Below are 16,243 nucleotides of genomic sequence, written 5' to 3' on the forward strand. Positions count from 1 at the left end.
ACGAAGAAGAATGATTTGTTTTCCATAATGGACTATCTGCTGGTGATTCGTCTCAAATCCTAAAACAGTTTCAACAGAAAATGATGGATAAGATACAAACAGGAACAATATATATATATATATATATATATATATATATATATATATATATATATGAAGGTTTTAGCTAATACCTTTGAACTTGTGAATCAGATCAACACCATCAACAACCCTGATTCGAGAATCTGCAGATGTAATAAGCACTCCTAAATTAGGGATTCGACCATGCAAATCCCTAAAAATGGATTCGACAGTGCAAATCCCTAAAAATGGATTCTACAACGCAAATCCCTAATTAGGGATTTGTATTTAACAAAACATATTCCTAATCAAGTATTCTAAAATAGATCATACCTGAGAATCTGAGATTCACCAGCAGCAGAAGACCGAACTGCAGCAGAGTGCAGAAAACAGATCCAAAACCCTAGGAAACAAGAGAGTAGCAGATCTAGATACTACGGAGAGATCCCAAAGCAGCCGTGAGAGAGAAAGAGGAGAGAGAGAAGGAGAGAGTCGTGGAGTTGCAGAGAGAGAGAGAGAAAGACGGGTAGGAAATAGGAGAGTCGTGGAGTTGCAGAGAGAGAGAGAGAGAGAGAGAGAGAGAGAGAGAGAGAGAGAGGTGAGAGGGTTTTTTTTTTTTTCTTCTTAATATGGTACGAGAGCGAGAGAGAGAGAGAGATGTGAGAGAGTTTTTATTTTTTTTTATATCCGTCGTTAGGTCTTCGTTAGCGCCGCTAAACGTACAGCGCAAATGCCTTTTTTACCGCTTTTTGTTGTAGTGTAAGATATAAGAAGTATGTCTTTATAAAGCTTGAGGTATACATACTTGTATGCACATGCATCATCATAAATTGTGGTGTATGGGACATATAATAAGGTTCCACTGTATCATGCATAATCATTGGTGAATCATGTCCATAAGTGATCTTTGCCCTTGATCTGAGTCTCAACAGTAGGCTGAGGATCTCATATCATATCAATGTTAATACATCAAGGAACGAGATGTATAGTGATAATCAGATGGATAATGTGATCCAATGGTCAATTTTTTAGATCTTGACAATATGTTCATCAAATGAGGATTTTAACGGTAGATTTGGTATTCCAATGATTAATTTTCAATTTAGATGGTCTTGATCGATGATATAGTGTGAATTAGTGATCCAACGGATTAATCATCACATATTGTGGTTTAAGGGGTCTAATGTACATCTAGTGATTGGTTATAAGGGTAATAATTCAATAATAAAATTGTACTCCTAAAGTTTTAAGTGTACTATACGGCCCCTGTTGTATTTTTTGGGCTACGTGCTTTTGGATGAAATAAAAAGTTCTTAACTTACGATTTTTATTTTTATTTTATTGATCACTAGGGCAGGCACATCGTGTTGAATTAAACTGAGTTAGGGCTGACCTGACTCAATCTGCTTTTGAAATATGCTTGACCCAAACTCAACTCAACTCGGTATAGAGTCCAGCATGCCTGACCCGATCGGAGTTTGGGTCTTGCCTAAACTAATCCGGGCTGAGTCCAACCAGTCACAAGTACCGAGTCAGGTCGAGCCGGCATCAAGTTGAATTGGGTCACCGGGCTGGCTTTTTGGGGCTAGGGTTTTTGCTCCAACGTTTGATCCGAGGGCTAAGCTCAAGCTTAAAAATTTAGGCTTAGGGTGTTCAGACTATGCCAGTGGTGAATGGCTCGGTGTAATCATTAAGTGGTCCACTCACTCAACCGAACTACATCCCATCGAGGGGTGTTAATGGGCCGGGATCAGGCCTAACAAAATCTGAATTTTGAATTGGCCCTGCCTGAAGGCCCGGCCCAAAACAGTTCAAATTTTAAGCTGAAACCTACTCCAGGCCTGGCCCGTTGACAGCCCTAATCTCCTCCCATGCAAAAGGGCCATGATGACCTTTAGGTTGTCAAAGTCATTTCGTTCGTGACCTGCTCTACATCATCAGTCATATAGTTCAGTGATCCAAACCATTGATCAACGGCCCTCCTTGTAGAGGAAACATGAATTGCCAAAATTTTCCCACATGCGAATATCCTAACCTTGCAATCTTTGCTACTGTTTCAATTAAATGTGGATTGTTTGGTTAACCACGAGGATAAATGAGTCCTCAACGTGACAGTAAAATTTCATTTAAAGCATGCTTTTCTTGAGATAGCAATTGAATAAGGTACTTAGCATTTGCTAGAATCAGTTATCCAAAACATCAATCCAAACAAAAATCATAAAATCATCCAACGAATCATAATAATAATAATAATAACCTCTAATCTCTGACTTAGTTTTTCTTCATTGGGAAAATGGTGGTAACATTTCAACCATAAGCATGGCATAGCTATACAGCAATCCAGATCGTCCAAAGTTCTGACCTGACGGTAGATGGAGCATGACCGAAAATTGCACTCATATGATGATATTAACTATTTATTTATTTTTCTCATTTCAAATTTGTGCCACTCTTCTCTTTTTAACCATCCATTTCATAGCCATTAATTGGATGGTTAGGATTTCTTCAACAATACGATTTTAGAAATATACTCAATTTACAATATGACTCACAATTTGGATGGAATGGATAGTTGTATGTCAGTACGAAATTCGAGGAGGATGAGTGATCCTCATTTCTTAAATGGTGCAAAACTAACATAAGGGTCCAGGCCTCATAACTCTCTCTCTCTCTCTCTCTCTCTCTCTCTCTCTCTCTCTCTCTCTCCAATGCTATAAATATTTGTACAGAATGGTATGAACAGAAGCAAAAACCATTGTGAGGGATGGGGCTTAGTTGGAAGTGTGTGGCCTGCTTCTTGTTGCTGTTGTTGGTTCTACCAAGTAAGAAAGACTCTCTCACTCTCTCTCAATGGGCCATCTCCCATTTCTTCTCTTCGTGTTTCAATTGCATTAGTGAAAGAAAGGGTCATTGAATCCACCCATTTGAGTATAGCTGCTCAAAAGTGGGTTTGCAAATAGTCAGGATGGTATATCTGCAGTGTGGTCCTAGGGTTGTATTGGGCTTAACCTGAAGGAAACAAGATGGGCCCGGTTCGGGTTTGCATGGGTGCTTGGATATATATAGCAGATCAAGATGGCAACATGGCCCAGTTCCATACCATTCTGGGCTTGGAGGCCTTCCAAGATCAGTCCAAGCCTGGCCTACATAGTAAATCTGAGGCTGGAACCTTGCCAGAGCCTGTGACAACCCAAAACAAACACGCCTGCACCTGGCCCATGATCATGCAAAAACTAACTGTGAGCCACTTTTCTGCAAGATCTAGGATGTTCATTTGGTGTGACCCATCATGCATGATATATATATATATATATATATATATATATATATATATATATATATATATATATATATATATATATATATATATGAGTAATGGTCTCCTGTGAACCAGCCCGCACGATACCTTGGTGCAGTCCAATTCCCACCGCAAGAGATCCTTGTGTGGCGCGGATTGGCTAGCTGACTGAATTTGTGGCCCCACTATGATATACGTTTGTTTATCCATGCCGTCCATCCATATGGAGAGATCATTTTAGGATGAAATCTAAAGAATGAGTGACATCCGAAGCTTCAGTGGACCCCACTACAGAAAACAGTGGGGAGAGTAATGCCGCCGTTAAAAACTTCTAAAGGCCATAAAAAGTTTTGGATCAAGAGTATATTTATATTTTCTCTTTTTTAAAAATGGATGAATGGAGTGGATGAAACACATACATCATGGTGGGCCCATAGAGCACGGACCATCAGCCAAGCCAGGTCAGATTGCCTACTGAGTTACTCAGTAGGCTCTTATAGTACCGGGTAAACAAAGTTGGGCCACTTTTGAATGTATGTGGTCAATCTAGACTGTCCATCCGTTTCTCCATCTAATTTAAGGGGTTGAGCCCAAATTTGATGCATATCCAAAGATCAATTGGATCATACCATCGGAGACAGTGGGGATAATGATTTCCACCGTTGAAACCTTTCTAGGCCCCACAGTGATGTTTATTTTTCATCCAACCTGTTCATAAGATCATACAGACATGGATGAAGGGAAAAACCAAATATAAGCTTGATCCAAAACTCCTGTGGCCCTCCAAGTATTTTTCAACGGTAGACATTCAATTCAACTATTTCCTATGGTGTGGTCCATTTGAACATTGGATATACCTCATTTTTTGGTTCAAGTATTCAAATTATCTGTTAAAATGTATGAATGGAGTGGATAAAATAAATAAACCATGGTGGACCTCACAGAGTTTACTCACGCTAAGTGTAGTGAGTTACCACGCAATCCGCTTCCTAGCACCGTACCTCACTCTACGGAGGTGATGTCACCAAGTTCTGTGGACCCCACTATGATGTATGTGTTGTATCTGCAACATCCATCCATTTGGAGATATTATTTTAAGCCATGAGCCAGAGAATGAGGCAGATCCAAAGCTTTAGTAGACCCCGCCACAAAAAACAGAGGGAAGATTAATGCCCACCATTGAAACCTTTCTAAGGCCCACCATGATGTTTTTTTCAAAATCTAACATGTTCAAAAGTTAACAAAGACATTAAAGATGGGAAAATATAAATATAGGCTTGACTGAAAACTTCTTGTTGCCTTTAAAAGTTTTTAATGGTGACGTCACTCTACCTGCTGTTTTCTGTAGTGGGATTCACCGGAGCTTTGTATGTCACTCATTCTTTGGATTTCACCCTAAATTGATCTCTTCGGATGGATGGACGATGTGGATACAAAACATATATCATGGTTGGGCGACAAATTCAATAGCAGCTAGCTAATTCGCCCCCACACAAGGGTCTCTTATGACGGGAATTGGACCGAACCACGGTATAATGCAGGAGGGTTCGCAAGGGACCATTACTCATTTATATATAGATATATATATATATATATATATATATATATATATATATATATATATATGGGAAATGATTCTATGTGGTGGAGCTCCTGAGAACTTCCCATGAGGTCGAGTTGTGTAGGCTCCACCATGATGTGTGTCCAACATCAACATCGTGCATTTAATGGGTCCCCTTTAAATTATAGGATATCCCAAAAATCAGCCGTACACGAAACAAAGGTGGGCTATACCATCTAAAATCATATGAAGACATGCATAAAACATATAAAGTACTTTATGGGGCCCATTGAAATTTGGATGCATCTGAAACTTAGTCTAACCCCTCATCCAAGTGGGGCACACATAATGGATGGGCTGGATTTGTGAAACACATTTCGGTGGGCCGAAAAAATGATTATGAATGTTTTAATGGGAGGATAACCCCTCTCAACTTTTGTATGTGGGATTGACTTGATATTTAAGCCCGAGTTCCAGCATGGAATGGTGCATTTGACTGATAGAGTAGATGTTCGACAAGCATCACGGTGGGGCCCACATAACTTGAGCTCATGGGAGCTTTCCAAGAGATCGAGCTGTGTGGGTCCTACCATGATGCGTCGTACCATACATCCACACCATGCATTTATTAGGTCCCCTCTAGGTTATGGGATATCCGAAAAATCAGCCGTATCTGGAGTCATGTTGGCCATACCATCTGAAATAGTTTGAAAACATGCCTAGCCCACCTGAGTTTTGGATACAGCTGAAACTTGGTGTGACCCCTCATCCAAGTGGGACACACAAAATGGATGGATTGGATGTGTGAATCACATCTAAATGGGCCCGGTAAACAATCATGAAGGTTTCAATTGGTGAGTAACCACTGTCAACTTTTGTCTGTAATGTGGCCCGTCTAAGTCATGGATTGGCCTGATTTTTTAGCCCGTGTCCCACCATGGAAGGGTGCATCTGACTGATGTGGTGGATGTCAAACACACATCGTAGTGGGGCCCACACAGCTCGACCTCATGGTACCTATTCCCAGATAAAATGCCTTTGAAAAGACATAAATTTTAGGCCTAGACACTTTCTGTAATATTCTCAAACGTTAAATGCTTGTGTCCACACCTTTCAGATGAAACGTCGTCCGTTGATGCCGGGAATTGCGTTTTTAACTGCATGTGTCGAAAAAGAAGCACTCGATACACAAAAATCTGCACCACCTTCACCAATACAAAGTGCAACCGGGCGTGCGTGAGTGAGGTTTTAACCATGGCTACTGCTTAGGATTTATTATAGGAAGATGCTACTGCTTTAAGCCTAAGCCTTGCTGAAATTGTCATAGGCGAATGCGTTTGGATACTCAATTGAATTGAATTTTAATTCATTCAATTCACAATAGAAGAAAATGCCAAAGTCTAATGTGGGTAGAGATTACTATCATTTCATGTCCAACTTATTATTCTGAAGTAAAACGGTCCTACTCCATATATTAAGTCATTTTCTCTGGAATGGAGTGAATGAATTGTAATTCATTTCGATTGAGCATCCAAACACGCCTCTTATATTTTATGTATTTCGAGACTTCCTAGTAAGGAGTTATAATATGAATAAATGGCATGTGCGTTTAGTCAGCCTCTACTAATTCGCACACCTGCCAATGTGGCACACGTGTCCTGTATCCTATCCATTCATCTGCTCTACACACACACACACACACACACGGAAACGCTCACCTGCGAACCAGTTCGTACGTACTACATACGAACTTTGAGAACCCATCATACGTGATGTGGATCTAAAATCTGAACCGTTCATGTGAAGCAGCACTTCGTGAAACCCCCCGGGATCAAGTTTTACTTTGATCTAAAACTTTGATGGGCCATGAAAAATGAAAACAGTTTCCTCCCTTGATTTGCGTTTCTCTTTGCTATGGCCCACCAAAATTTTAGATCAGGGTGAAATTTTGTCACATGGGGTTTCATGGGATTCCGCATCACATGGACCATTCAGATTAGACACCCATGACACGTGTGCAAAGGTGCGCACGTGCGTAGGTGCGCAAGGGAGCATGACTCTCTCTCTCTCTCTCTCTCTCTCTCTCTCTCTCTCTCTCTCTCTCTCTCTCTCTCTCTCTATATATATATATATATATATATATATATATATATATATATATAGTCATGGCTGTTAGATGTATGCATGGATCATCATGGTGTGGCCCACCTTTGATATGGATATAGTATTCTACATATGCGACAAGTTGGCTAGAAAAGAATGGCTGTATATCATGATTTACCATAAATCGGTTCCATGACACAGGTGGGCCACAACTTCAAAATCAACGGAAAGCCGTTGGAATACTAAGTGTATAAGTACCAATTAAAGGAGTGGATTGACCTGATTTTAATTCCAATTGATCATCATGGTGTGGTCCACCTGTGGCATGCAACCGATTTTGTACAATTGTGACATTTCTGATAGAAAGAAATCATCATATCAGAAAAATAACATTCAGGCCTTGGTTCAGTTGAATGTGAATAATTTCTTTAATTTTCTGCTCAAGTCCTATTTTTGGGCCAAAAATAAAAAGGTCCAAAAATGATATTTTTGCTGATTGGACCATCATGGTGTGGCCCAACTGACCATGATCTGAACAGGTGAACCTCAGGCCCACTGCTATAAGCTTGAAACTCGAGTAAGCCAAGTAGCACAGTGATGAGGGTCGAATATTGCATATTAGACCCTGATTAGTATCTGATTTTACGTACATGCTAATGCTTAACGTTATATTTTAATCGTGTTTTTGTTGCAGGGTGTAATCAGGAGCTTGGACTGAAAAAGGATACTACAAGCATGGAATTAACGCTCCAAAGTCACCAAAGCAAAGGACGGACTCCAGAGGATTAAGATTGAAGAATTTACATGCCAGGGATCCGAGAAAATCAAGCCGTTCAGGTTAAAGAGGCCTAAAAGTTGTTCAAGATTCAAGATCACATGGTTCCAACCATCCATTCGGCTCGAAACATCATACATGACCTGGGGGCCATAAATTAACCGTACAAATAAAATTTCAGCCATTGGATACCTCTAGAAGTGGCCCAACGGACAGATCAACCCATTAATTCCTTAAGTGGGGCCCACATGGTCTTTATATATGCCTCAAATTTGGTATCAACCCATTGCATGAGGAGATAAAACAGATGGTTGGATTAGATTTCTCAGAAACATTGCAGTGGACCCCACCTAGTGTGGAATGCGTATAGTGTACATGAGCACTCGCCGTGCGCCAAACGAACCAAGTCGGTCAGTAGATACTGACCCGACTGCCTTCCTAAAACGGAAATTTTTATTTTCTACCAGCGCAACAGGGAGTTGCGGTTGAAGTCAGGTGGGCCACCATCATCACAGATATTTCTGATCCGGACCGTCCATTCATTCTAAGAGGTCAAACCGACCGTACACATGGTGGTTTTTCAGACCCAAGCACGTGTACGCATGGAAACAATGCAACTACATCTAACGGACGGCCGGTTTAAAATTCAATGGGCCACACTCAACCCAATCCAAAACCGACCATCTCAAAATGGTTTTTTGAGGAGAAACTAATGGACGTAGTGGATTTCTAAGATACCAAGTATGTGGACCCCACCGACTCTCATTAAAAAAAAAAGCCTTCCGTTTCGGTCTCTGCTGCGAAATCTTGAACAGGGACTTGCGGCGGATCTTTTTGGGCCAACACCGTGCATCAAAGGTCAGATCCGAACCGTTTATGAGACTCACACCACCCCTCTCACTCGGGCCTAGGTGGATAAATTTCAAAAGACACCGAAGATCAGTTTTCGATCGTCCAAACGGAAGATAGACGGTGGGACTGTTTCAATCGATGGGCCGCACTAAACCTGAGAAAAAACACTCCTCACCAACTGAAATTCCGAGAGGAATTCATTGAACGGATTGGATTTTTCAAACAAAATCGAAGTGGGCCCCACCGACTTCAACAGCGAACCATCTTGAAAAGGCCCTGTTTTCCGCGTCCGGGAAAACCGGGACTTCCAGGCCGTTCCACGATCAAGATCATGATCGGTTCGTTGATCTGAACCGTTCAAAGTCTTCCTATGGGGCCGCCTTCCGTCACCAAGGTGTCTGAACGGCTCAGATCTCGAAATCAGCTACTCCATTGTCCCAAGACTCAGGCCAAACGCAGGTGAGATATGTTTCCTTTCGCATGCAGATTCTTCTGCGTAAAAGAGGCCACCGACTCACGCCTCTTGGGGACGCACTCCATTCCACCGGCCTAGTTTTCTTTTGGCTATAAGATAGAAGAGAGAAGAAAAAGGGAGGGATCATCAACCGGGATCCAAATCTTGGACGGCTGCACAAGAGAGAGAGATAGTTAGAGTTTTTATTATTTATGTTTCTGTTTAAAAGAGTTAGCCGGATCATGTCGGGCTAAACCTCTTAGCTAGGGCTAAGAGGTGAAGCTTGTGGCATGATGGGAAGACTCTATAGCCTTGATTCATTACTAAACTGATGCTGATATTGGTTTGATTTTTAAGGAATACCGTTAGTTTTTAATAGGTTTGTTGTGACTGAAATTACAATAGATCTGCAATGGCTTTGAGTATTTCCTTTTCATTATTATGATTATGCAGTTAGGAGACCCTGTTGTTCACCATCGCCCCTTGGACATGGTTGGATGACGGAACCCTTCCTAACATTCATACCTCACTCAGATTGGTTGTGGATTAGTTTAATTCTGTTGTTTGCTTTGTCTCATGGGCATGGTTTTGTGATGGAATCCATTCTAATTTACATTCGTCTTGTCTCTTGAAAACTAGATCAACAACAGTTCAGATTTGATTCTAGTGATATATCTTCCAACTGGATGAAGATGGGACTCGAAGTCCAGTTGAGTTCGTGAATCAAGCGTAGACTGCCCTGATCTCTACAAGTGGATCCTCTGAATCCCTAGTTCCTTTCCCTGAATTGTTTAAGTTTTACATTAATACTTCACCATTATTCCTTCAAATTCATTCGATTTAGATTTCATCTTAATTTAGTTCTAGTTCTAGTGAGTTTCAGATTACGTACAAGTTTTAGTCCCTTGGGATTCGACCTCGGTCTCACCGAGTTTATTACTACATCACAACCCTATACTTGGGGAGTGAACAAGTTTTTGGCGCCGTTGCCGGGGACTGACGGTTGTGATTCTCTGAAATTAATTAGGTTTAGAATTAGTTTAAGATTAGAATTTGACTAACTTTAGTTTTAGATTTTTATTTGATTTCTAGAACTAACTTGTTTTCCTATTTTGTAGGATCCTGACATAAGTTTCTAAATTGGTAATTCCTTCCTAATTTCTCTACTTTTTCTACTTTTGAATTTAGGGTTTGAATTTTAGAAATTTTCTAATTCTAGAATTCTCCTATTTGTAGGAAATAGTTTATTTTTAGAAACTTTCCTCTTTTGTTTTTAGAAACTAGGTTAGTTATTTTCCTTTTTAGAAATTAACTTTCTATTTTTTTTTTTAGTAACTTTCTAATTTTAACTCTTTTAGAATCTAACTTTGTTTCCTAATTTATTTTTAGAAATTTTCTACTTGTAGAATTTCTATCTAGAAACTAACTTTCCTATTGTGTAGGCTTTTAAGATAGAAATTTCTAATTCGGTAAGCTTTCTCTCTACTTTATATTTTTCAGTTCTCTTTTAGTAACTTACTTTCTAGTTTAGGACTTTCCTAATTTATTTTAGAAATTTCCACCTTCTTTTAGGAATTTCTTCTTTTAGAAACTGGTTTGTTTCTATCTTCCTTTTTAAGGATTTTCTAATTCTAGACATTCTCTTTAGAAACTGACTTGTTTTGTTTTCTTTTGCAGGTGTTGTTACTTAGGGCTTTCAATTTGGTAATTTCTTTCCAAATCTCTCTTTCTTTCTAGATTTTCTTTTCCTTTCTTAGGATTAGGTTTTGAATTTGATTGAGGGCTGCGAGTGTTTCATGCCCAAGTGGGCCCGTGACAACACTCGACGTCTCTTGACTGAAGGAGGATTGGTTAAGGGGTTGACTATCCATCACAGGACTAGACACCACTCGAAACTCCCTGAGTTAATTGAAGTGATGGCTGAAAACCAACCTTTTCTACCCCAACCTAGGGTGGAGGACATTCAGGATGAGAATGAGGTGTATCAAGCATCCTCGCCACGTACTTTACGAGATTATTTACAACCAGCGGGGGTGAGTACGCCTTCATGCATGATTTTTCCTGAGAATACAGGACATATGGACATCAAGCCAGGGGTTATCCAGCTCCTTCCTAAGTTCCATGGGCTTGAATCTGAAGAGCCATACCTACATTTGAAAGAGCTTGATGAGATCAGAGCCACTTTATATTTTCAAAATGGTCTGAGGACACAGTTAGGCTGAGACTCTTTCCTTTTTCCTTAAAAGAGAAGGCTAAGACGTGGCTACATTCACTGCGTCCTAGATCCATTGGCACATGGAATGATATGCAAAGGGAATTTATAAAGAAATTTTTTCCTTATCATAAAACGATTACCCTTAGAAAAGCAATCATGAACTTCACCAAAAAGGAGGATGAAACATTTTACCAATGTTGGGAAAGGTTCAAGGATTTAGTCAGTTCATGCCCACAACACGGCTTTGAAACGTGGCGCGTTACAAATTTTTTCTACGATGGACTGACATCTTCCATGCGCCAAATGGTCGAGACAATGTGTAATGGAGAATTCATTAATAAAAATGTTGACAAGGTATGGGATTACCTCGATAGTCTTGCTGAAAAAACACAATCATGGGACTATTACCCAAAGTCAAACATCACGTCTAGGCCGATTCAATTAAAGAAGAAAGGTGGATTGTATCTCTTGAAAGAAGAGGATGATCTTAAGTGTAAAGTGACTATGCTCATAAGGAAAGTTGAGGCCATGGAAGGAAAGAAGGATAAGGTTAATGAAAGTGTTTGCGGCATCTGTGATTGCAACATTCATACAACTGAAAATTGTCCTACGATACCTGCCTTTCGAGAAGTGTTGAATGAACAATCCAATGCCGTAAATAATTATCAAAGACCTTTCAATGGACCAACCTCTAATACGTACAATCCTGGTTGAAAAAATCATCTAAACTTTAGTTGGAGAAATGGACAAACTGCTACCCCTTAAAGTTTCTTCAATCAAAATCCAAATCAGGGGAAACCTCAAGAAGAACCGGTTCAAAATTCTATGCAAGAGCTGACCCATGCAATACGAGACTTTATGCAAAAGATGGATTCACGTATGACGGTTATAGAAAAGGGGATGCTTCCTGCACAACCGCTCCCCAATCCTAAACCGCAATACGAGACAAGTGATCCCAGCTCTTCAAATCAAATGGGGCACGCTAAATCTATCACCACTCTTAGGAGTGGGAAGATCATTGATAAAACCCTTCCGGTTAGGTCCGAAAAGCCTCAAGAACCAGAAGAGGACAACAATAATGGATCTAGTGAGGCCCCACAAAAATTAGAACCGAAACTTTTAGAAAAGCTAGTTGCTCCATTTCCCCAACAGTTGGTCGTACCAAAACCTCTCTCTAACTCTCAGGATATCCTAGAGGTGTTGAAACAAGTGAAAGTCAACATTCCTCTACTTGATGTCGTAAAACAGATACCTTCATATGCCAAATTCCTGAAAGACTTATGCATGAGCAAACGACTGCAAAGTATTCAAAAGAAGATCTTCTTGACCAAGAAAGTGAGTGTCATCCTAAAGCAAGATGTGCCACAGAAATTCAAAGATCCCGGTAGCCCAACCATATCATGTGTAATCGGGGACCATCGAATTGATCATGCACTTCTTGACTTAGGAGCGAGCGTCAATTTGATTCCCTACTCGATATACAAACAGTTAGGTTTTGGTGAATTAAAACCCACCCTAACCACACTACAACTTGCTGATCGCTCTGTTCGTGTACCAAGAGGGATAATTGAGGATGTGTTGGTCCAAGTTGATAGATTTTACTACCATGTAGATTTTATCATCCTAGACACCGAACCCATCAATAACATGAGCACTCAGATCCCCGTCATTCTTGGTTGCCCATTCCTTGCCACTTCAAACGTAATTATCAATTGCAGGAATGGTGTCATGACTATGTGTTTTGGGAATATGACATTGGAGTCACACATTTCTTTCAATAACGGCAGAAACTTAGAGGATGATGACGATTTCCACGACATTAATATGATTGACTCTTTAGTGGAAGATACGACACCTCTGACTTTATCCTCTAACCCTCTAGAGACGTGCCTGGCCCACTCCCATGATTTTGATGATGACATGATTAGGAAGACGTGTGCCTTGCTTGATACTGCACTGGTACTTGAAGTTAACCAGTGGAGGCCACAATTTGAAGAGTTGCCCCAAACTGATGTAGTGCCTCTACCGTCTAACCTCAAGCCACCAAAGCTTGACCTAAAACCTTTGCCATCTGATTTGAAATATGTCTATTTAGGTCAAGATGAGACATACCCGGTGGTGATCTCTGCCCACCTAGAGAAAGAACAGGAGAGTATGCTCATATCTACTCTCATTGAGCTTAAGGGAGCCCTTAGATGGACGATAGCGGACCTCAAGGGAATCAACCCCTCGATTTGTACTCACCACATTTATCTTGAGGATAATGCTAAGACCGCTCGGCAATCACAACGTAGACTAAATCCAAACATAAGGGAAGTGGTTAAGGCCGAGGTTCTTAAACTATTAGATGTGGGTATCATATACCCCATATCCGATAGTCAATGGGTGAGTCCAACTCAGGTGGTTCTTAAGAAGTCTGGGATCACCATCGTAGCCAATGCTAATAATGAACTCGTGCCAACTAGAGTTACTACGGGTTGGAGAATGTGCATTGACTACAGGAAGTTGAATACCGTCACGAGGAAGGACCACTTTCCTTTACCCTTCATTGATCAAATCTTGGAAAGGCTAGCTGGTCATTCTTATTATAGTTTCCTTGAAGGGTATTCGAGCTACAATCAGATTGAAATCGCCCCTGAGGACTAGGAAAAGACTACATTTACATGTCCCTACGGCACCTTTGCCTACAGAAGGATGTTATTTGGATTATGTAATGCCCCTGCCACCTTTCAGCGATGTATGATGAGTATCTTTTCTGATATGGTGGGGAAATATCTAGAGGTCTTTATGGACGATTTCTCTGCTTTCCGTTCATCTTTCAGCGAGTGCTTAGAGAGTCTTAAATGTGTGCTGAAAAGATGTGAAGAGAAGAATTTGGTACTTAATTAGGAGAAGTGTCATTTCATGGTTCATAAGGGAATTGTCCTTGGACATATTATCTCGTCCAAAGGAATCGAGGTGGATAAGGCAAAAATCGATTTTATCTCTAACCTACCTCCACCTCTCTTATCCCTTATGTAATCTTCTGCAAAAGGATGCACCATACGAGTGGACTGAGCAATGCCAGGAAGCTTTCACCAAGCTTAAGGGCATGTTAACCACTGCACCTATCATGCAGCCACCCGATTGGAGCTTTCCTTTTGAGCTTATGTGTGACGCTTCTGATTATGCTCTTGGAGCGGTTCTAGGCCAGAGAAAAGATAAGAGGCCCTACGTCATTCATTACACAAGTAGAACTTTAAATTCTACCCAAGTGAACTACTCGACTACGGAAATGGAACTCCTAGCCGTGGTGTTCGCTTTGGATAAATTTAGGTCCTACTTGATCGGATCAAAGATCATTATCTACACAGATCACGCGGCACTTAAGTATCTTCTTTCTAAGAATGATTCTAAGCCCCGCCTGATACGATGGATCCTTCTACTTCAAGAATTTGATTTGAAAATTAAAGATAAAAAGGGAGTAGAGAACATAGTGGCCGATCACCTTTCTCACCTTAATACCTCTGATTCCCTTGAGGCGACCCATATCAATGATATGTTCCCAGATGAACAACTGTTCAAAGTCTCCCATTCACCTTGGTTCGCTGATATTGCTAATTATCTTGCCACAGGTTCCATACCGACACATTGGACTGCGCAAGATAAGAAGAAATTTTTCACCAAGGTGCGTAACTTTTTCTGGGACGATCTATATTTGTTTAAATATTACCCAGACCAGATCCTAAGGAGATGTGTGCCAGACGATGAACACCAGAGTGTCATCTCCTTCTGTCACTCACAGGCCTGTGGTGGTCACTTTTTTGCTAAAAAGACCACGGCCAAGATTTTACAGTATGGCTTTTATTGGCCCACTATGTTCAGGGACACTCATGAGTTTTGCAAGGCTTGTGAGCGTTGTCAAAAATTGAGAGCATTGTCCCATTGAAATATGATGCCTTTGAATCCCATCCTTATCATAGAAGCATTTGACTGCTGGGGCATTGATTTCATGGGACCATTCCCCCAATCATTTGAAATTTTATATATTTTGCTCGCCGTAGATTATGTCACTAAATGGGTCGAAGCAATTTCGTGTCGAAATAATGACCATCGCATGGTCATTAAATTCTTAAAAGAGAACATCCTTTCGCGATTTGGGATGCCTCGAGCCATCATTAGTGATGGGGGCTCATACTTTTGTAATAGACCATTCGAGAGCTTAATGAAGAAATACGGTATCTCTCATAAGGTGAGCACCCCATACCATCCACAGACAAGTGGACAAGCTGAGATTTTCAATAGGGAGATTAAACATATCTTAGAGAAAATGGTTAACCCTGATCGTAAGGATTGGTCAATCCGATTGACCGATGCCTTAAGGGCATACCGTACTGCTTTTAAAACCCCTGTTGGAACGTCTCCCTTTAGACTTGTCTATGGGAAAGCTTGTCACTTGCCTATGGAGTTGGAACATAGAGCGTACTGGGCGATCAAAAATCTGAATTTCAATCTGGACAACGCTGGCTCGCTACATAAACTTCAATTAAATGAACTTGAGGAAATCCGGAACGATGCGTACAAGAACTCGAGAATTTACAAAGACAGAATGAAGGCGTTTCATGACCAACATATTCTACAAAAATCATTCACACCTGGTCAGAAAGTCCTTTTATATAATTCTCGATTACATTTCTTTCCAGGTAAGCTCCGATTTCGTTGGACTGACCCTTACATTGTGGTCACTGCGTATCCTCATGGGGCCGTTGAGATAAGAGACATCGACAATGGCAAGGAGTTTAAAGTAAATGGACATTGATTAAAACCATTTGTCGAGAAATTTGATTCAGAGGACATGTCCATGCCTCTGACTGCTCCTATTTACCAGGATTGATCTCCTAGTCTGATGGAGGTATAGGTAGGTTTATCGCTTTCATAAGACTAGG

At 40.6% G+C, this 16,243-nt stretch overlaps 1 non-coding gene across 1 annotated transcript; it reads right to left on the bottom strand.

Moving 5' to 3' along the window:
• Positions 1-11,456: 11,456 nt before the first annotated feature.
• Positions 11,457-11,563, bottom strand: LOC131222111 (small nucleolar RNA R71). Its single transcript, XR_009159819.1, has one exon. It is a non-coding gene; the product is annotated as a small nucleolar RNA R71 (small nucleolar RNA).
• Positions 11,564-16,243: the final 4,680 nt, after the last annotated feature.

This window comes from Magnolia sinica, chromosome 12, assembly GCF_029962835.1.
Source record: "Magnolia sinica isolate HGM2019 chromosome 12, MsV1, whole genome shotgun sequence".
In the NCBI taxonomy this organism is placed as follows: domain Eukaryota; kingdom Viridiplantae; phylum Streptophyta; class Magnoliopsida; order Magnoliales; family Magnoliaceae; genus Magnolia; species Magnolia sinica.